This window comes from Dermacentor albipictus, chromosome 10 (genome assembly GCF_038994185.2).
Source record: "Dermacentor albipictus isolate Rhodes 1998 colony chromosome 10, USDA_Dalb.pri_finalv2, whole genome shotgun sequence".
NCBI classification, from domain to species: Eukaryota; Metazoa; Arthropoda; class Arachnida; order Ixodida; family Ixodidae; genus Dermacentor; species Dermacentor albipictus.
The window spans coordinates 72,190,742-72,203,897 of NC_091830.1; the positions used below are offsets into that span (position 1 = coordinate 72,190,742).

Here is a 13,156-nt window from a genome sequence, read left to right on the forward strand (position 1 = left end):
TGTCGGCGATGGCACAAGTTGCCGACTGCGATGGTAGAGGAGGATCGGCTGAATTGTCATCTACTGCAATAGATGATACCGAATGAGCAAAGCTGTGCCAGAGACATCCCGCGTGGCACCACTTGTGTCGTCAAGCCCAAATTGACCACTGGCAGGCAGACGCAATTCGCCGTCATAGATAAAACTGTATGAGGTACTGTGATCCCGTGTGTAAGGACGACGTCTTCGTTAGGAGCTACGACCGTCGAGGACTGGTGGGGATGACATGAAGTCAACGTAAGTCAGCGCCGAAAGTGGCAACCGAGCAAAGTCGATGGAAATGAGGCGACTGGGGTGTGGTTCAGCGTGTTCATGAACAGGCAGGTCAAGGCGGAGAGTACTGGCGGAACAATCGGTGAGTGGTTCAGAGGAGTGGGCAGCGTCAGTAGAGGATTTGGCGGCGTAGGGAGCAATGCGGAGTCACCTCGAGGCGCTGCATCGTCTAGTTTTACGGCTGGGAGCGGCGTCCGAAGGGAGTCGGCGAATAGGAGCGACGGGGTTGGCGGGAGCGAGATTGTCGTCGTTGGGGTGAATGCGAACGCGAATAGGGGCAGTTCGGCGCAGGATAATCTATGGCGGCATTATCGGAGCGGGCAGCATAGGGACGAGAAGGGCCACCTGGGGGGCGAGAGCAGGCAGTGTAAGTAGACCGGTTCGGGGAACTCCAGCGACTGCGGCAGTGCCGAGAAATGTGCCCGATTCGATGGCAGTGGAAACAAATGGGCTTCTTGTTAGCAGTGCACCATTCAGACGGGTTGCAGAAATGTGGTGGCTAAGAAGATGCGGGATGGGGCGGAATGGAAGAAGCCGGGTGGGTATCAGGACGATGGGCCGAACAGGTGGTACGAAGACCCATATTTGCGACCTCCTCGCGTACACGTGCCTTGATCAGGGAAACCGTGACTGCAGGTGCATCGGAGGGGCTGGAGTCGAAGGAAGCCGGATAGGCGGCCTCGATCTAACGCCGGATGATTCTGGTATTATCGCCAGTGCTGTTCGAATGAGGAGCGTCGGCACAGGAAGATGTCGCTGGGGTGTTGGGCAGACGGGCAAACTGTTGGTCGATACGTCGGCTTTTACCGAGTTCCAGGCGGCGGCACTCTTATATAACTGCATCCACCGTCGCCATGTTGTTCAAAACGAGCAAGTTGAAGGCGTCATCGGCAATGCCGTTGAGGATGTGGGAGGCCTTGTCAGGCTCAGTCATGTGTGCGTCAACTTTGCGGCACAGAGCCAAGACGTCCTGAATGTACGGGATCTAGGGCTCTGTTGACGTCTGTACACGACAGAAAAGCGCCTTCTGCGCGGCAAGATGGTGACCGTAGGTGTCAGCGAACAAGTCTCAGAGCATTTGCTTAAGCGAATACCAACTGGTGAGTTCATCTTCGTGCGTCCGAAACCAAACTCGAGGTGTGCCACCGAGGTAAAAAGACTACGTTGGCGAGCATGATAGTAGGTTCTCATCGGTTATTGCGGCTGACGTGTTCGTACAGGCTGATCCAGTCCTCGACGTCTTTCCCACCTTTGCCCGAGAATACGCCAGGATCACGGGGAGCGGGGAGAGTGATGTAGGTCGTCGAAGTGCCAGCAGGTGTCGGAGGCGGCGGAGTCGAGTTGTCACCGGGGGCCATGAAGGAAGGCTCAACGTACCGTCCACTGCGAAGCTCCGTGACGAGGTACAGAGAAGGTCCACCTCCACCAGATATGTTACTTAGGAAGACGCCAACGAAAAGCTATATACAAGTATACTTGCAAGGCAATACGCCGCACTTGGCCAATACGCAACAGCCCGCGCTAGCCTCTAATTGTCGTCGTCGTCTTCACCCTGCTCGCCTCTTTGTCATCGCAAATACTGTTCCGTAGCAATATCATTATTTATTCGTCACATTTCATAGTTTGCGCTAACATTTTCTTTTTATCAGACGACGATGTACTTATAAAGCCGAAATATGAAAAGGAAAAATATCGGTTGTCCTTTAGAAAGGGCCCATTTTTTTCCATGTAATTAGCTTCATAACTGCTTTGAATTACAGATCTCAGGCCATGGAAATTGAAGACGACAACGACGATGTCTGCAACCGTCCGACGTACCAGGCAACTGACGTCGACAAACCCTCGGAATCCTACACAAGCGACAAAACAAAAGATGTCAACAGCCAGGAAGACTATGAAGTCTCCGTACATTGGCCCACTAAACCACACCGTAACATGGTGTCGATCTACTGGGACTATGAGAACTTAAGTGCCCCGAAAGGAATATCTGCGTACGATATCGTCAAGATGATTCGAGACAAGATGGTGGTAGGATACTCAGAGTTCGAGTTTGTAGTAGCGGTTGACGTCTTCAGAACAGCAAAGACAACCATAGACCAGTTATTAGATGCCAACGTTATGCTCTTGCACGTAGATGGCAAGCGAAAAAATGCAGCCGACGTAAGACTAAGATCTCTAATGAGAAGATTCTCCGGGACCTTTCGCGGCACGAACGCGAAAGCCATAGTTATTACGAGTGATGTAGATTTTCAACAAGATTGTCACCACATGACCTATTTTGATAAAACAAAGCTTGTCCTTATTCACGGCGAAACAGCCAAGGCTTGTCTTAAAGACATGTGAAGTGAATGTGGGGTATACAAGGACCTGATCGAAGATGTCAAAAAAGAGCGGTCTAATACTTCTGTCCCAACGACTTCAGCAAGTTGGGAAAACTCTCGAAAAAGACAAAGAAAAAAGTAAGACTAGAAAGACTAACCTGCCACTTCAACGACATGCGACCAAAGAACAGGACTTAGACTCCGACCTCCAGCACCTAGTTCTACAGCGGACTAAAACATCAAAAAGGTAAGTAAACAACTCCTAAGCTTTTTTTCTTGCTTCTTGAATAATACACTCTAAGGAAAATCCCGGGGCAAACGGCGTGCCTGCGCAGTTAGTCCTAAACTGGCAGCTTTCGCCCTTCCACGTACCAACTGCATGAATGTGCATGCCGTGTTCAAATTTCGGAGAATAAGCGTTTAGTTTTTTGTCGGAAAGAGAGCAACGGAAGGACGAACGGGTACTGTTACTCCCGATACATTCCGCTCTTTTCGTCCATGTCGTGGAGTGATGCGGCAAAAACGGCATTGTCTAAGAGTCGTGAATAATCCGAAGTTCCTGCAATGCCTATTGAACTCCATGCAAAGCAGCACTTTCGCTCTTCGCGAGCAAATTGCGTAAAACTGAAACGCTGGAATGTGAAGGCCATGCCTTTCGTTCGCACGCCATAAATGAGGGATACACATTAAACGCACAAGTCATTGATATGCTGCTAGATTTTCTTGGTCAATAGTACCGTTCCTTCCGTTCCAAGAAGATTACAACTCAACTGAAGCGACGCGTAGCTCAAACGTGACACGCTAAGTGACAGAAAAATTTGCCTTGTATGTTATCTTGGGTGCCTCGTTTAAGCTCGCTACACGTATACATCGCATAGTGCCTCAGTTTAGGTCACCCTCAGTATATTTGGGCAGATTTCTTTTTACAGTCGCTTACGGTTGCAAGAACACTCAAAGTTATACTCTCCCCGCATAGCATACACTAAATGGCTAGTTGTTTTTACGTTGCCACGCCTGCGTTCCGAAGCGTAAGCTTGTCTCAATATCCTGCAGTGTCAACGGACCTACCGTGGTCCTGACTTGTGGCTTTCAAGTGGTAAAATGGAAACCTTTAGATTTCGCCGAATTCTTTCAACTTCCATTTTTTGAGCAAATGGTGGTTGGCGAATTCCAGAACGTAAAGGAATGAAGCGGTGGAATGGCGTAGTTTGTCGGAGCGTTTGGTATATGTTGTGCGCTTTCAGAAAAAAGTAAATACTCGAAGCAATCAAGGCGTAATCTAAATGGTACGTCGCTTAAGGAGTTTCAGGGCGTTTACCAACCGCGAAACTTGGGAATAGTCTGGAAATGCTCGCAGGAAACTCAGGGAATTACTGCTTCTCTCCGGGAAAATGAGCAGTAATTTTGTTGAAAGGGAACGAACATCGCGGTCATTGTAGGCAATGGAGGAACCGTAACGAGTCCTCTTTGACGCTGTGTCGTCCGCTGAAGGAGTGGCCAGTGTAGTCAACGACCGACTTCCCGGACGCCGTGCAGTAGGGACGGTTTCGCAGCTTCACCACGTACCCCACAGAGTGAATGTGTAGGAACGTCTGGAATTTTGGACGCAAGAACCCTTCGGCATCATGTTTTCGGGACATCATGTCGCAACTGCAGATCCGAAACAGCATTAATCAACGCCAACACCGCCGTTTCGATTATCTTGCTGCCTCTAACCGGCGCTCTCGCACATGGATCAGCTGGCAGCTGCAGCCGCCTGAGCGGCAACGGGAGACCTAGCTGCATGGACATTCGCTATTAATGTTCTTGCAGTTCGGTGCTGTGCTTTTCATTCAAAGAATTCAACGCTATTAACAATGACACGGACTCCACGACTGTAATCTTCGCGTTTGCCGTTAAAACACACATTGCAATTTGGCATTTCGAGCAAAGGCCGATGAAGCTGCGCACATCCTTGACGCACTTTGGAACAGGGAAATGCATACCAGCACGGATATTGCCTGGGTCCTGTTGCACTCCGTTCGCTTATACGAGATGTCCAAGGACGGTAATCTGGCGACGGCCGAATTGGCACTTCGATGCGTTGAGTTGCAGACCGGCTCGACGAAAAACATCCAGGGCTGCTGAGAGGTGCTCGAGGTGCGTAGCGCACGTTCGGGAGAATACAATAACGTCGTGCAAGTAGCACAAGCACGCGGACCATTTGAAACCCTGAAGAATGGAGTCCATCATGCGTTCAAATGTGGCAGGAGGGTTATATAGACCAAACGGCATAACTTTGAATGGATAAAGACCGTGGGGTGTTACAAAGGCAGTGTTCTCGCGGTCGAGATGGTACACGGGAATCTGCCAGGAGCCGGAGCGAAGGACAATCGAAGACAAATAGCGAGCACCGGGAAGGTAGTCAAGGGCTTCACCAATCCGAGGTAGGAGAAAGACGCCCTTTTTGGTAACCCTGTTAAGGTGCCGATAATCCACGCAAAAACGTCATGATCCATCCTTCCTTTTTACCAGTAAAACAGGTGACACCCATGGACTACATGACGGTTCAATAATGCTCTTCGCAAGTGTTTTGCGAACTTCGGCGCGAATAACTTGACGCTCAGCCGGTGATACTGGATATGAGCGGCGATGAACAGGAGTGGCATCGCCGGGAATCATGCGGTGTTTAACAGCTATAGTTTGGGCAAAAGGAGGATCGCTAAATTAAAAAACATCGTGGTAGGAAAACAGAACACGGTAGAGCTCACGAGCGTGCTCCGACGGGATGTCGGGTGCAATAATTTTCTGTAAGTCGGCGATGGTACAAATTGCCGACTGCGATGGTAGGGGAGAATCGGCTGAATTGTCGTCTACTGCAATAGATGCTACCGAATGAGCGAAGCTGGGCCAGAGACATCCCGCGTGGCACAACTTGCGTTGTCAAGCCAAAATCGACCACTGGCAGGCAGACGCAATTCGCCGTCATAGATAAAACTGTATGACGAACTGTGATCCCGTGTGTAAGGACGACGTCTTGCTTAGGAGCTGCGATGTAGTGACCGTCGGAGACTGGTTGGGATGACACGAAGTCAGCGTAAGTCAGTGCCGAAAGCGGCACGCGAACGACGCCGACGGAACTGAGGCGACTGTGGTGTGGTTCAGCGTGATCCAGAACAGGCAGGTCAAGGCGGAGAGTACTGGCGGAACAATCGGTGAGTGGTTCAGAGGAGTGGGCAGCGTCAGTAGAGGATTTGGCGGCGTAGGGAGCAATGCGAAGTCACCTCGAGGCGCTGCATCGTCTAGTTTTACGGCTGGGAGCGGCGTCCGAAGGGAGTCGGCGAATAGGAGCGAAGGGGTTGGCGGGAGCGAGATTGTCGTCGTTGGGGTGAATGCGAACGAGAATAGGGGCAGTTCGGCGCAGGATAATCTATGGCGGCATTGTCGGAGCGGGCAGCATAGGGACGAGAAGGGCCACCTGGGGGGCGAGAGCAGGCCGTGTAAGTAGACCGGTTCGGGGAACTCCAGCGACTGCGGCAGTGCCGAGAAATGTGCCCGATTCGATGGCAGTGGAAACAAATGGGCTTCTTGTTAGCAGTGCACCATTCAGACGGGTTGCAGAAACGTGGTGGCTAAGAAGATGCGGGATGGGGCGGAATGGAAGAAGCCGGTTGGGTATCAGGACGATGGGCCGAACAGATGGTACGAAGTCCCATATTTGCGATCTCCTCGCGTACACGTGCCTTGATCAGGGAAACCGTGACTGCAGGTGCATCGGAGGGGCTGGAGTCGAAGGCAGCCGGATAGGCGGCCTCGATCTAACGCCGGATGATTCTGGTATTATTGCCAGTGCTGTTTGAATGAGGAGCGTCGGCACAGGAAGATGTCGCTTGGGTGCTGGCCAGACGGGCAAACTGTTGGTGGATACGTCGGCTTTTACCGAGTTCCAGGCGGCGGCACTCTTATATAACTGCATCCACCGTCGCCACGTTGTTCAAAACGAGCAAGTTGAAGGCGTCATCGGCAATGCCTTTGAGGATGTGGGAGACATTGTCAGGCTCAGTCATGTGCGCGTCAACTTTGCGGCACAGAGCCAAGACGTCCTGAATGTACGGGACCTAGGGCTCTGTTGACATCTGCACACGGCAGGAAAGCGCCTTCTGCGCGGCAAGTTGGTGACCGTAGGTGTCACCGAACAAGTCTCAGAGCATTTGCTTAAGCGAATACCAACTGGTGAGTTCATCTTCGTGCGTCCGAAACCAAACTCGAGGTGTGCCACCGAGGTAAAAAGACTACGTTGGCGAGCATGATAGTAGGTTCTCATCGGTTATTGCGGCTGACGTGTTCGTACAGGCTGATCCAGTCCTCGACGTCTTTCCCACCTTTGCCCGAGAATACGCCAGGATCACGGGGAGCGGGGAGAGTGATGTAGGTCGTTGGAGTGCCAGCAGGTGTCGGAGGCGTCGGAGTCGAGTTGTCACCGGGAGCCATGAAGGAAGGCTCAACGTACGGTCCACTGCGAAGCTCCGTGACGAGGTACAGAGAAGGTCCACCTCCACCAGATATGTTACTTAGGAAGACGCCAACGAAACGCTATATACAAGTATACTTGCAAGGCAATACGCCGCACTAGGCCAATACGCAACAGCCCGCGCTAACCTCTAATTGTCGTCGTCGTCTTCACCCTGCTCGCCTTTTTGTCATCGCAAATACTGTTCCGTAGCAACATCATTATTTATTCGTCACATTTCATAGTTTGCGCTCTCATTTCCTTTTTATCAGACCAAGATGTACTTATAAAGCCGAAATATGAAAAGGAAAAATATCGGTTGTCCTTTAGAAAGGGCCCATTTTTTCCCATGTAATTAGCTTCATAACTGCTTTCAATTACAGATCTCAGGCCATGGAAATTGAAGACGACAACGACGATGTCTGCAACCATCCGACGTACCAGGCAACTGACGTCGACAAACCCTCGGAATCCTACACAAGCGACAACACAAAAGATGTCAACAGCCAGGAATACTATGAAGTCTCCGTACATTGGCCCACTAAACCACACCGTAACATGGTGTCGATCTACTGGGACTATGACAACTTAAGTGCCCCGAAAGGAATATCTGCGTACGATATCGTCAAGGTGATTCGAGACAAGGTGTTGGTAGGATACTCAGAGTTCGAGTTTGTAGTAGCGGTTGACGTCTTCAGAACAGCAAAGACAACCATAGACCAGTTAAGAGATGCCAACGTCATGCTCTTGCATATAGATGGCAAGCGAAAAAACGCAGCCGACGTGAGACTAAGATCTTTAATGAGAAGATTCTCCGCGACCTTTCGCGGCACGAACGCGAAAGCCGTAGTTATTAGGAGTGATGTTGACTTTCTACAAGATTGTCACCACATGACCTATTTTGATAAAACAAAGCTTGTCCTTATTCACGGCGAAACAGCCAAGGCTTGTCTTAAAGATATGTCAAGCGAATGTGTGTAATACAAGGACCTGATCGAAGATGTCAAAAAAGAGCGGTCTAATACTTCTGTCCCAACGACTTCAGCAAGTTGCGAAAACTCGAGAAAGACTAAGGAAAAAGTAAGACTAGAAAGACTAACCTGCCACTTCCATGACATGCGACCAAAGAACAGGGCTTAGACTCCGACCTCCAGCACCTAGTTCTACAGAGGACTAAAACATCAAAAAGGTAAGTAAACAACTCCTAAGCTTTTTTTCTTGCTTCTTGAATAATACACTCTAAGGAAAATCCCGGGGAAAACGGCGTACTTGAGCAGTCAGCCCTAAACAGGCAGCTTTCGTCCTTCCACGTACCAACTGCATGAATTTGCATGCCGTGTTCAAATTTTGGAGAATAAGTGTTTAGTCCTTGCTCGGAAAGAGAGCAACGGAAGGACGAACGGCAACTGTTACTCCCGATACATTCCGCTCTTTTCGTCCATGTCATGGATTGATGCGGCAAAAACGGCATTGTCTAAGAGTCGTGAGTAATCCGAAGTTCGTGCAATGCCTATTGAAATGCATGCAACGCAGCACTTTCGCTCTTCGCGAGCAAAGTGTGTCAAGCAGTGAATAGCTACCGGCGGCGTACGAAGTGGGGGCCTTCAACTTGTTTGCACGTGCGCTCCTCTGGAATGTGCTTTCTGTGTTTCTGCGCTTCTCAATTAGCTGTGCTGCGATTCGATGTGGTCTTGCGGAACTCGAGGGGGGCTCCGAAAAAGGTCCCGTATCTAACAACAGGAAAAGGAATGCTACCGGGACCCCAATCGAGAGCTGCTCAAGGCGCTCCTGGCATTTGGTTGGAAGCTGGAGCTAAGTGACCCATCACAGCGCTCAAATGCTCCCATTGCAGCTCTAAGCGTGATTTCCTTTGAAACTAATTTGGGTTAGCTGCTGAACAGTTTTCTTTTTTGGTTACGTGGTACATAGTCTCAGCAATAATAGCAGCTTGCGATAATAATATATGCAGTTATATAAGGTAATAGATGCTAAGTCAGGTAATCAACTTAGAAAACAAGCTGCATTTTCTAGTTACGATTGCTCAAAGCTAAGGATGTAGAGATGCCAATGAAGAAAGAGAGCGGTTACTCTATAGATGAGATTCCGTAGAGTATGAAAGCTAATAACAATTACGTTTTAGTTTGAGGCACTTATACTAAACTTGGTAGTTGCTAGTGTCATGAAGTCAGCAAGTTGCCCGGGGCAACTTGCTGACTTCATGTAACTTTTGCCCGGGGCAACTTTTTGTATTTAACATAGGTTTGTCTGTTGAGGTGCCAAGCTTACCAAACATATGTTCATGGATTTAGTCTGATTGCACTGTGGAAATTCGCGTAAAATAAATACGCCGAGCTTTCTACAGCAGTCAGCATCATTCACGATTTCGCCCGTTAAATATCTTTGTAGACGCCATTGTAGCCATTAGCATGGCTGCATAACAGAATGACCACTTTAGACTGAATACCACAAAGCTCCAGGACAAGAGTTACGTCCTATCTAGGCCAACAGTTTTTTAGCACACCCCTATGCTGTATGAGGATCATAGTTAGGCTGGTCTCCCGATATGTGACCCAACATTTGTTCCAGATTTGCGATAATCATACAGCATCCTTTAATTTAAAAAGTAAATTTTGTTGATAATGTCGTAATGGTCAGCGTGGTGTATGCTCTTATTCATTTTCACCTCTTTTTATATCTCTCTATTGCTCACGCAGCAAGCCTAGTCACCAATGGCCTACACGCAAACACCTGTGGATATGTCGACACTGACACTCAACAAAGATATGATGGTAAGCAGAAGGCGCCCTTATTCACAGTCCCCTCTTATGTGTTTTCGTGTTTTTATTCCAATAGCCGTTATAGGGACAGTCCAGTCGAATTTCTGCTGTTGCCGTCGTCGTGATGTTCCGCTTGCAATAAGTCCCGAGTGCAATAAGATCCTGCTGTGCCCTGTGGCATTGCATGCTGTAGATGCGAGAGAAAGCGTGAGAGGATGAGCAGACGTTGATGGTGGCTCAATGTGTGCCGCCTTCCTGCTCGTCCATTGTTGTGCGTGAAAGATGGTGGGGGGAGTTGAAGGAGGCAGGTGGGCGCACTAGGCTGGCCACTTGACCTTCTGCATGTGGTATGGCTGAGCGGCGCCGCGGACGTCCCATACAGAAGCAATCTGCGGCAAGCACTTCGTGGGTTCTTGGACAAGCAGGAAAGAGAAGTGCTGCTGCAGTGCGCGTCTCATACATAACTCGTTTCGATGTCGGCTATACTTCATGTGGCCAGAATAATTCAGTACTAATGCATCCTTGTCAACAGTAATAATGAGATGGGTTCTACTTAATTTTCTTTTCAGAAGAACTGCCATAATGGCTCATTTTTTACTTGATATGACTCAACGGCATAGTTATAACACCAGTTTTTATGCAAGTGTGATGGAATTCTAATTCTGTCACTTTTTATCACTTTTGACAAGTTGAGGTCATTAGGAACCCATAAAACGTTGAGGCTCTGGTGGCATGTGAAAAGTGGGCCCCTGAAATGCCAGTAAGCTTGGTCATGTGGGAGTCGACTTGAATATGAGCGCGACTGAGTGCCGGTAAAAGTGAGTGGAAGGGGCTATGAAGGCAAGTGAGTGTTAGGAAGTAAGCTCAATCTCAATAAATAGAACTCAAAGCAACCTGAAAAACTGTTTGAATGTAACAGAGTCAGAATTAGAAAAAGCTCATTGAACAAATAATTTACATTTGCACTGAGCTAGCACGAGTGACTAGTTTTGGAAGTGTGGCTTCACGGCAGGGCGGCGTGTGCTGCCGTGAGGCCAAGGGTAAAATTTTTACAGCTGTGAAGCCAAACCTCGACACAATATTCACGTGTAACTCTTACTTCAACTGTATTGTTCAATATAACAAATTTTTATGCAGCCTATACGTGCAGAAATATGGTACTTGCAATGAGTGACAGGAGCAGCAGCCGGTGCAGATTCGCACAGCCGGGTCGAAATTATCGCTGTGTGAGTTGGCATGCTGCTGAAAGCACGGTCAGTTGGTCTCAGAGCACAGTCGGCAAGACACGGAAAATTAGTTTTTGCAACGTATGTCTCTCGTCGGCCTCTGAACGCTACCTTGTTGGTGTTCTTATGGTGAAAAGATGCCAGAGTGATATCTGAGTCGATCAGGTTAATGCAGAAATTTCCTGAACCAGGCAATATCGTCAACCCTAGAAGTCACTGAAAAACGATGTGTTACTTGTCAGTCTCTGCTGTTTCAAGTTTGCTGCTGCTTGGGCCTGCTGTATCTAGAGGTGCATCCAAAGTCTTCATTATGGCATGAATAATGAAGTGCATATTTACCCAAGAAATGCATGATATTCCCGTCCCTTCTCTTCCCGCAGTGCTGTTTCTGTAGAATTGTTTTCGAATTTTAATGTTCCCATGTTGGCAACTATGTATAAATGCAACACCATGCTACAGAAGCTTGCTACTTTTATGCGAATTAGAGCTTATTCCTTTCGTGAAGCATTTCTCACTGTGGAGATTTTCTGAAGCATATATTTCACACCTCGCTCTCTATTTGTCTTTTTGCCCTTTCCTGCACAACTCTTCAAATTGCTTGTTGCATTTCTTGCACCATAGTGCCTGTCATGGTCATTGAATGTGGAAACCATTATTGGCCATTTTGTTTGCATGTGAGAGCGGAACATTCGTGAGTTTACGACAGAAAACATTAGTCCACAGAAAAAAAGGTTTACCACAGAAAAGATGTCCCTTAATTGCGAATGACTATACAAATGTTGTACGTAGTGCTCTGTGCAAAACACGAGGAATGTATGAGCACGTTTGTGATGGCAAAAGGAGGGTATTACAGCAATCAGGATTGGAAAGACGTGCATTCTTTTATTGCAGATAATAAAGGGCCTTCTTGACGTGCAATATAATATAGTATTCAATAACTTAAGATAGGTGTCAATTGCCATACTTCGAAATCTTCTCAGACAATGTCTGAGCGGCTGGCCGAGAACACGCACGACATCTGGGCAAAGAAAATGAAGGAGGAGTTGGACGCTATTGGTGTGCATTGAATCTACAGTTCTATCGCCTCACGTTTCTTGAAGTTTTTTTATAGATATTTAAAGGTTCTTATTGACATATCTGTTCTGCAAAATGTAGGCTGTGAACTCATGTTTTGTTATTGCCGTGTGCGCAGGTGGTGGCATACATGCACATCTGGTGCCATATGACCTGCTCACTGATCGGGAGAAGCACGAAAACCGAGACCATGCGCAAGAGTTCCTGAAGTTTCTTCAGTATGAGGGCTACCGTGTTTCAAGGCAAGTCACGGAGGATGCGCAAACACAGGGCACCATTGAACTTCCTACAGCCATTGGAAAGATTTAGGCTGTCTGTAAATGGGGGGGGGGGGTATTGGAGTTTATGGAATACCGGGATATCACAGGGAATTGCACGAACAGCCCATTTGGTGGTGCCATCTTGTGGTGCGGAGAACAACCACACAAAAGAGAGCTTTCTTACATTGGCATATGATATTGTACTTAACTGCTGGCGTAAAGTGCGGGCAGCAATGTGCCTGCTAATATGGTGTCCTTAACTATTTTCCTTTTAGAAAAAGCTCGAGTAACACAGAAGTGCTTCCAACATGTTGTAGCTGAACAAAGTGTCACAAGACAACTCCACCAGCATTGCTACTGCCATGCACACATCTGCTTACCAGGTCTTCCACAAAAATATATGTGTATTGACAAGCTAAAACTATCTATTAAAGCTTCTTCCATAGCTTTCACGGACCTGCACTATATTCGCTGTTGGTTTGTTTTTTCGCGTAACAGGCATGTATATCGGCAAAGTTACTCTTAAGTAATCAAGTGGCAAGGCTGACTTTACGAAATCATGCAACACCCTTGCCAGGTTTCTTATTTCTTTGTAAAAAACATGATTTCTACTTTGTTCGGGAGCTTTAATGTAATTTCTATGTTTGTTTTCTGCTTTTCGCACATATAAAGTGAGTACATGTTTGATTTGGGTGCG

General features: G+C 48.0%; 1 long non-coding RNA gene across 1 annotated transcript; it reads left to right on the plus strand.

Annotated features, from left to right (window-relative positions):
• The first annotated feature begins 8,233 nt into the window (after positions 1–8,233).
• Positions 8,234–12,441, plus strand: LOC139050586 (uncharacterized). The gene is made up of 3 exons (XR_011508959.1): positions 8,234–8,311; positions 9,837–9,911; positions 12,318–12,441. It is a non-coding gene; the product is annotated as an uncharacterized lncRNA (long non-coding RNA).
• The last annotated feature ends 715 nt before the right edge of the window (positions 12,442–13,156 follow it).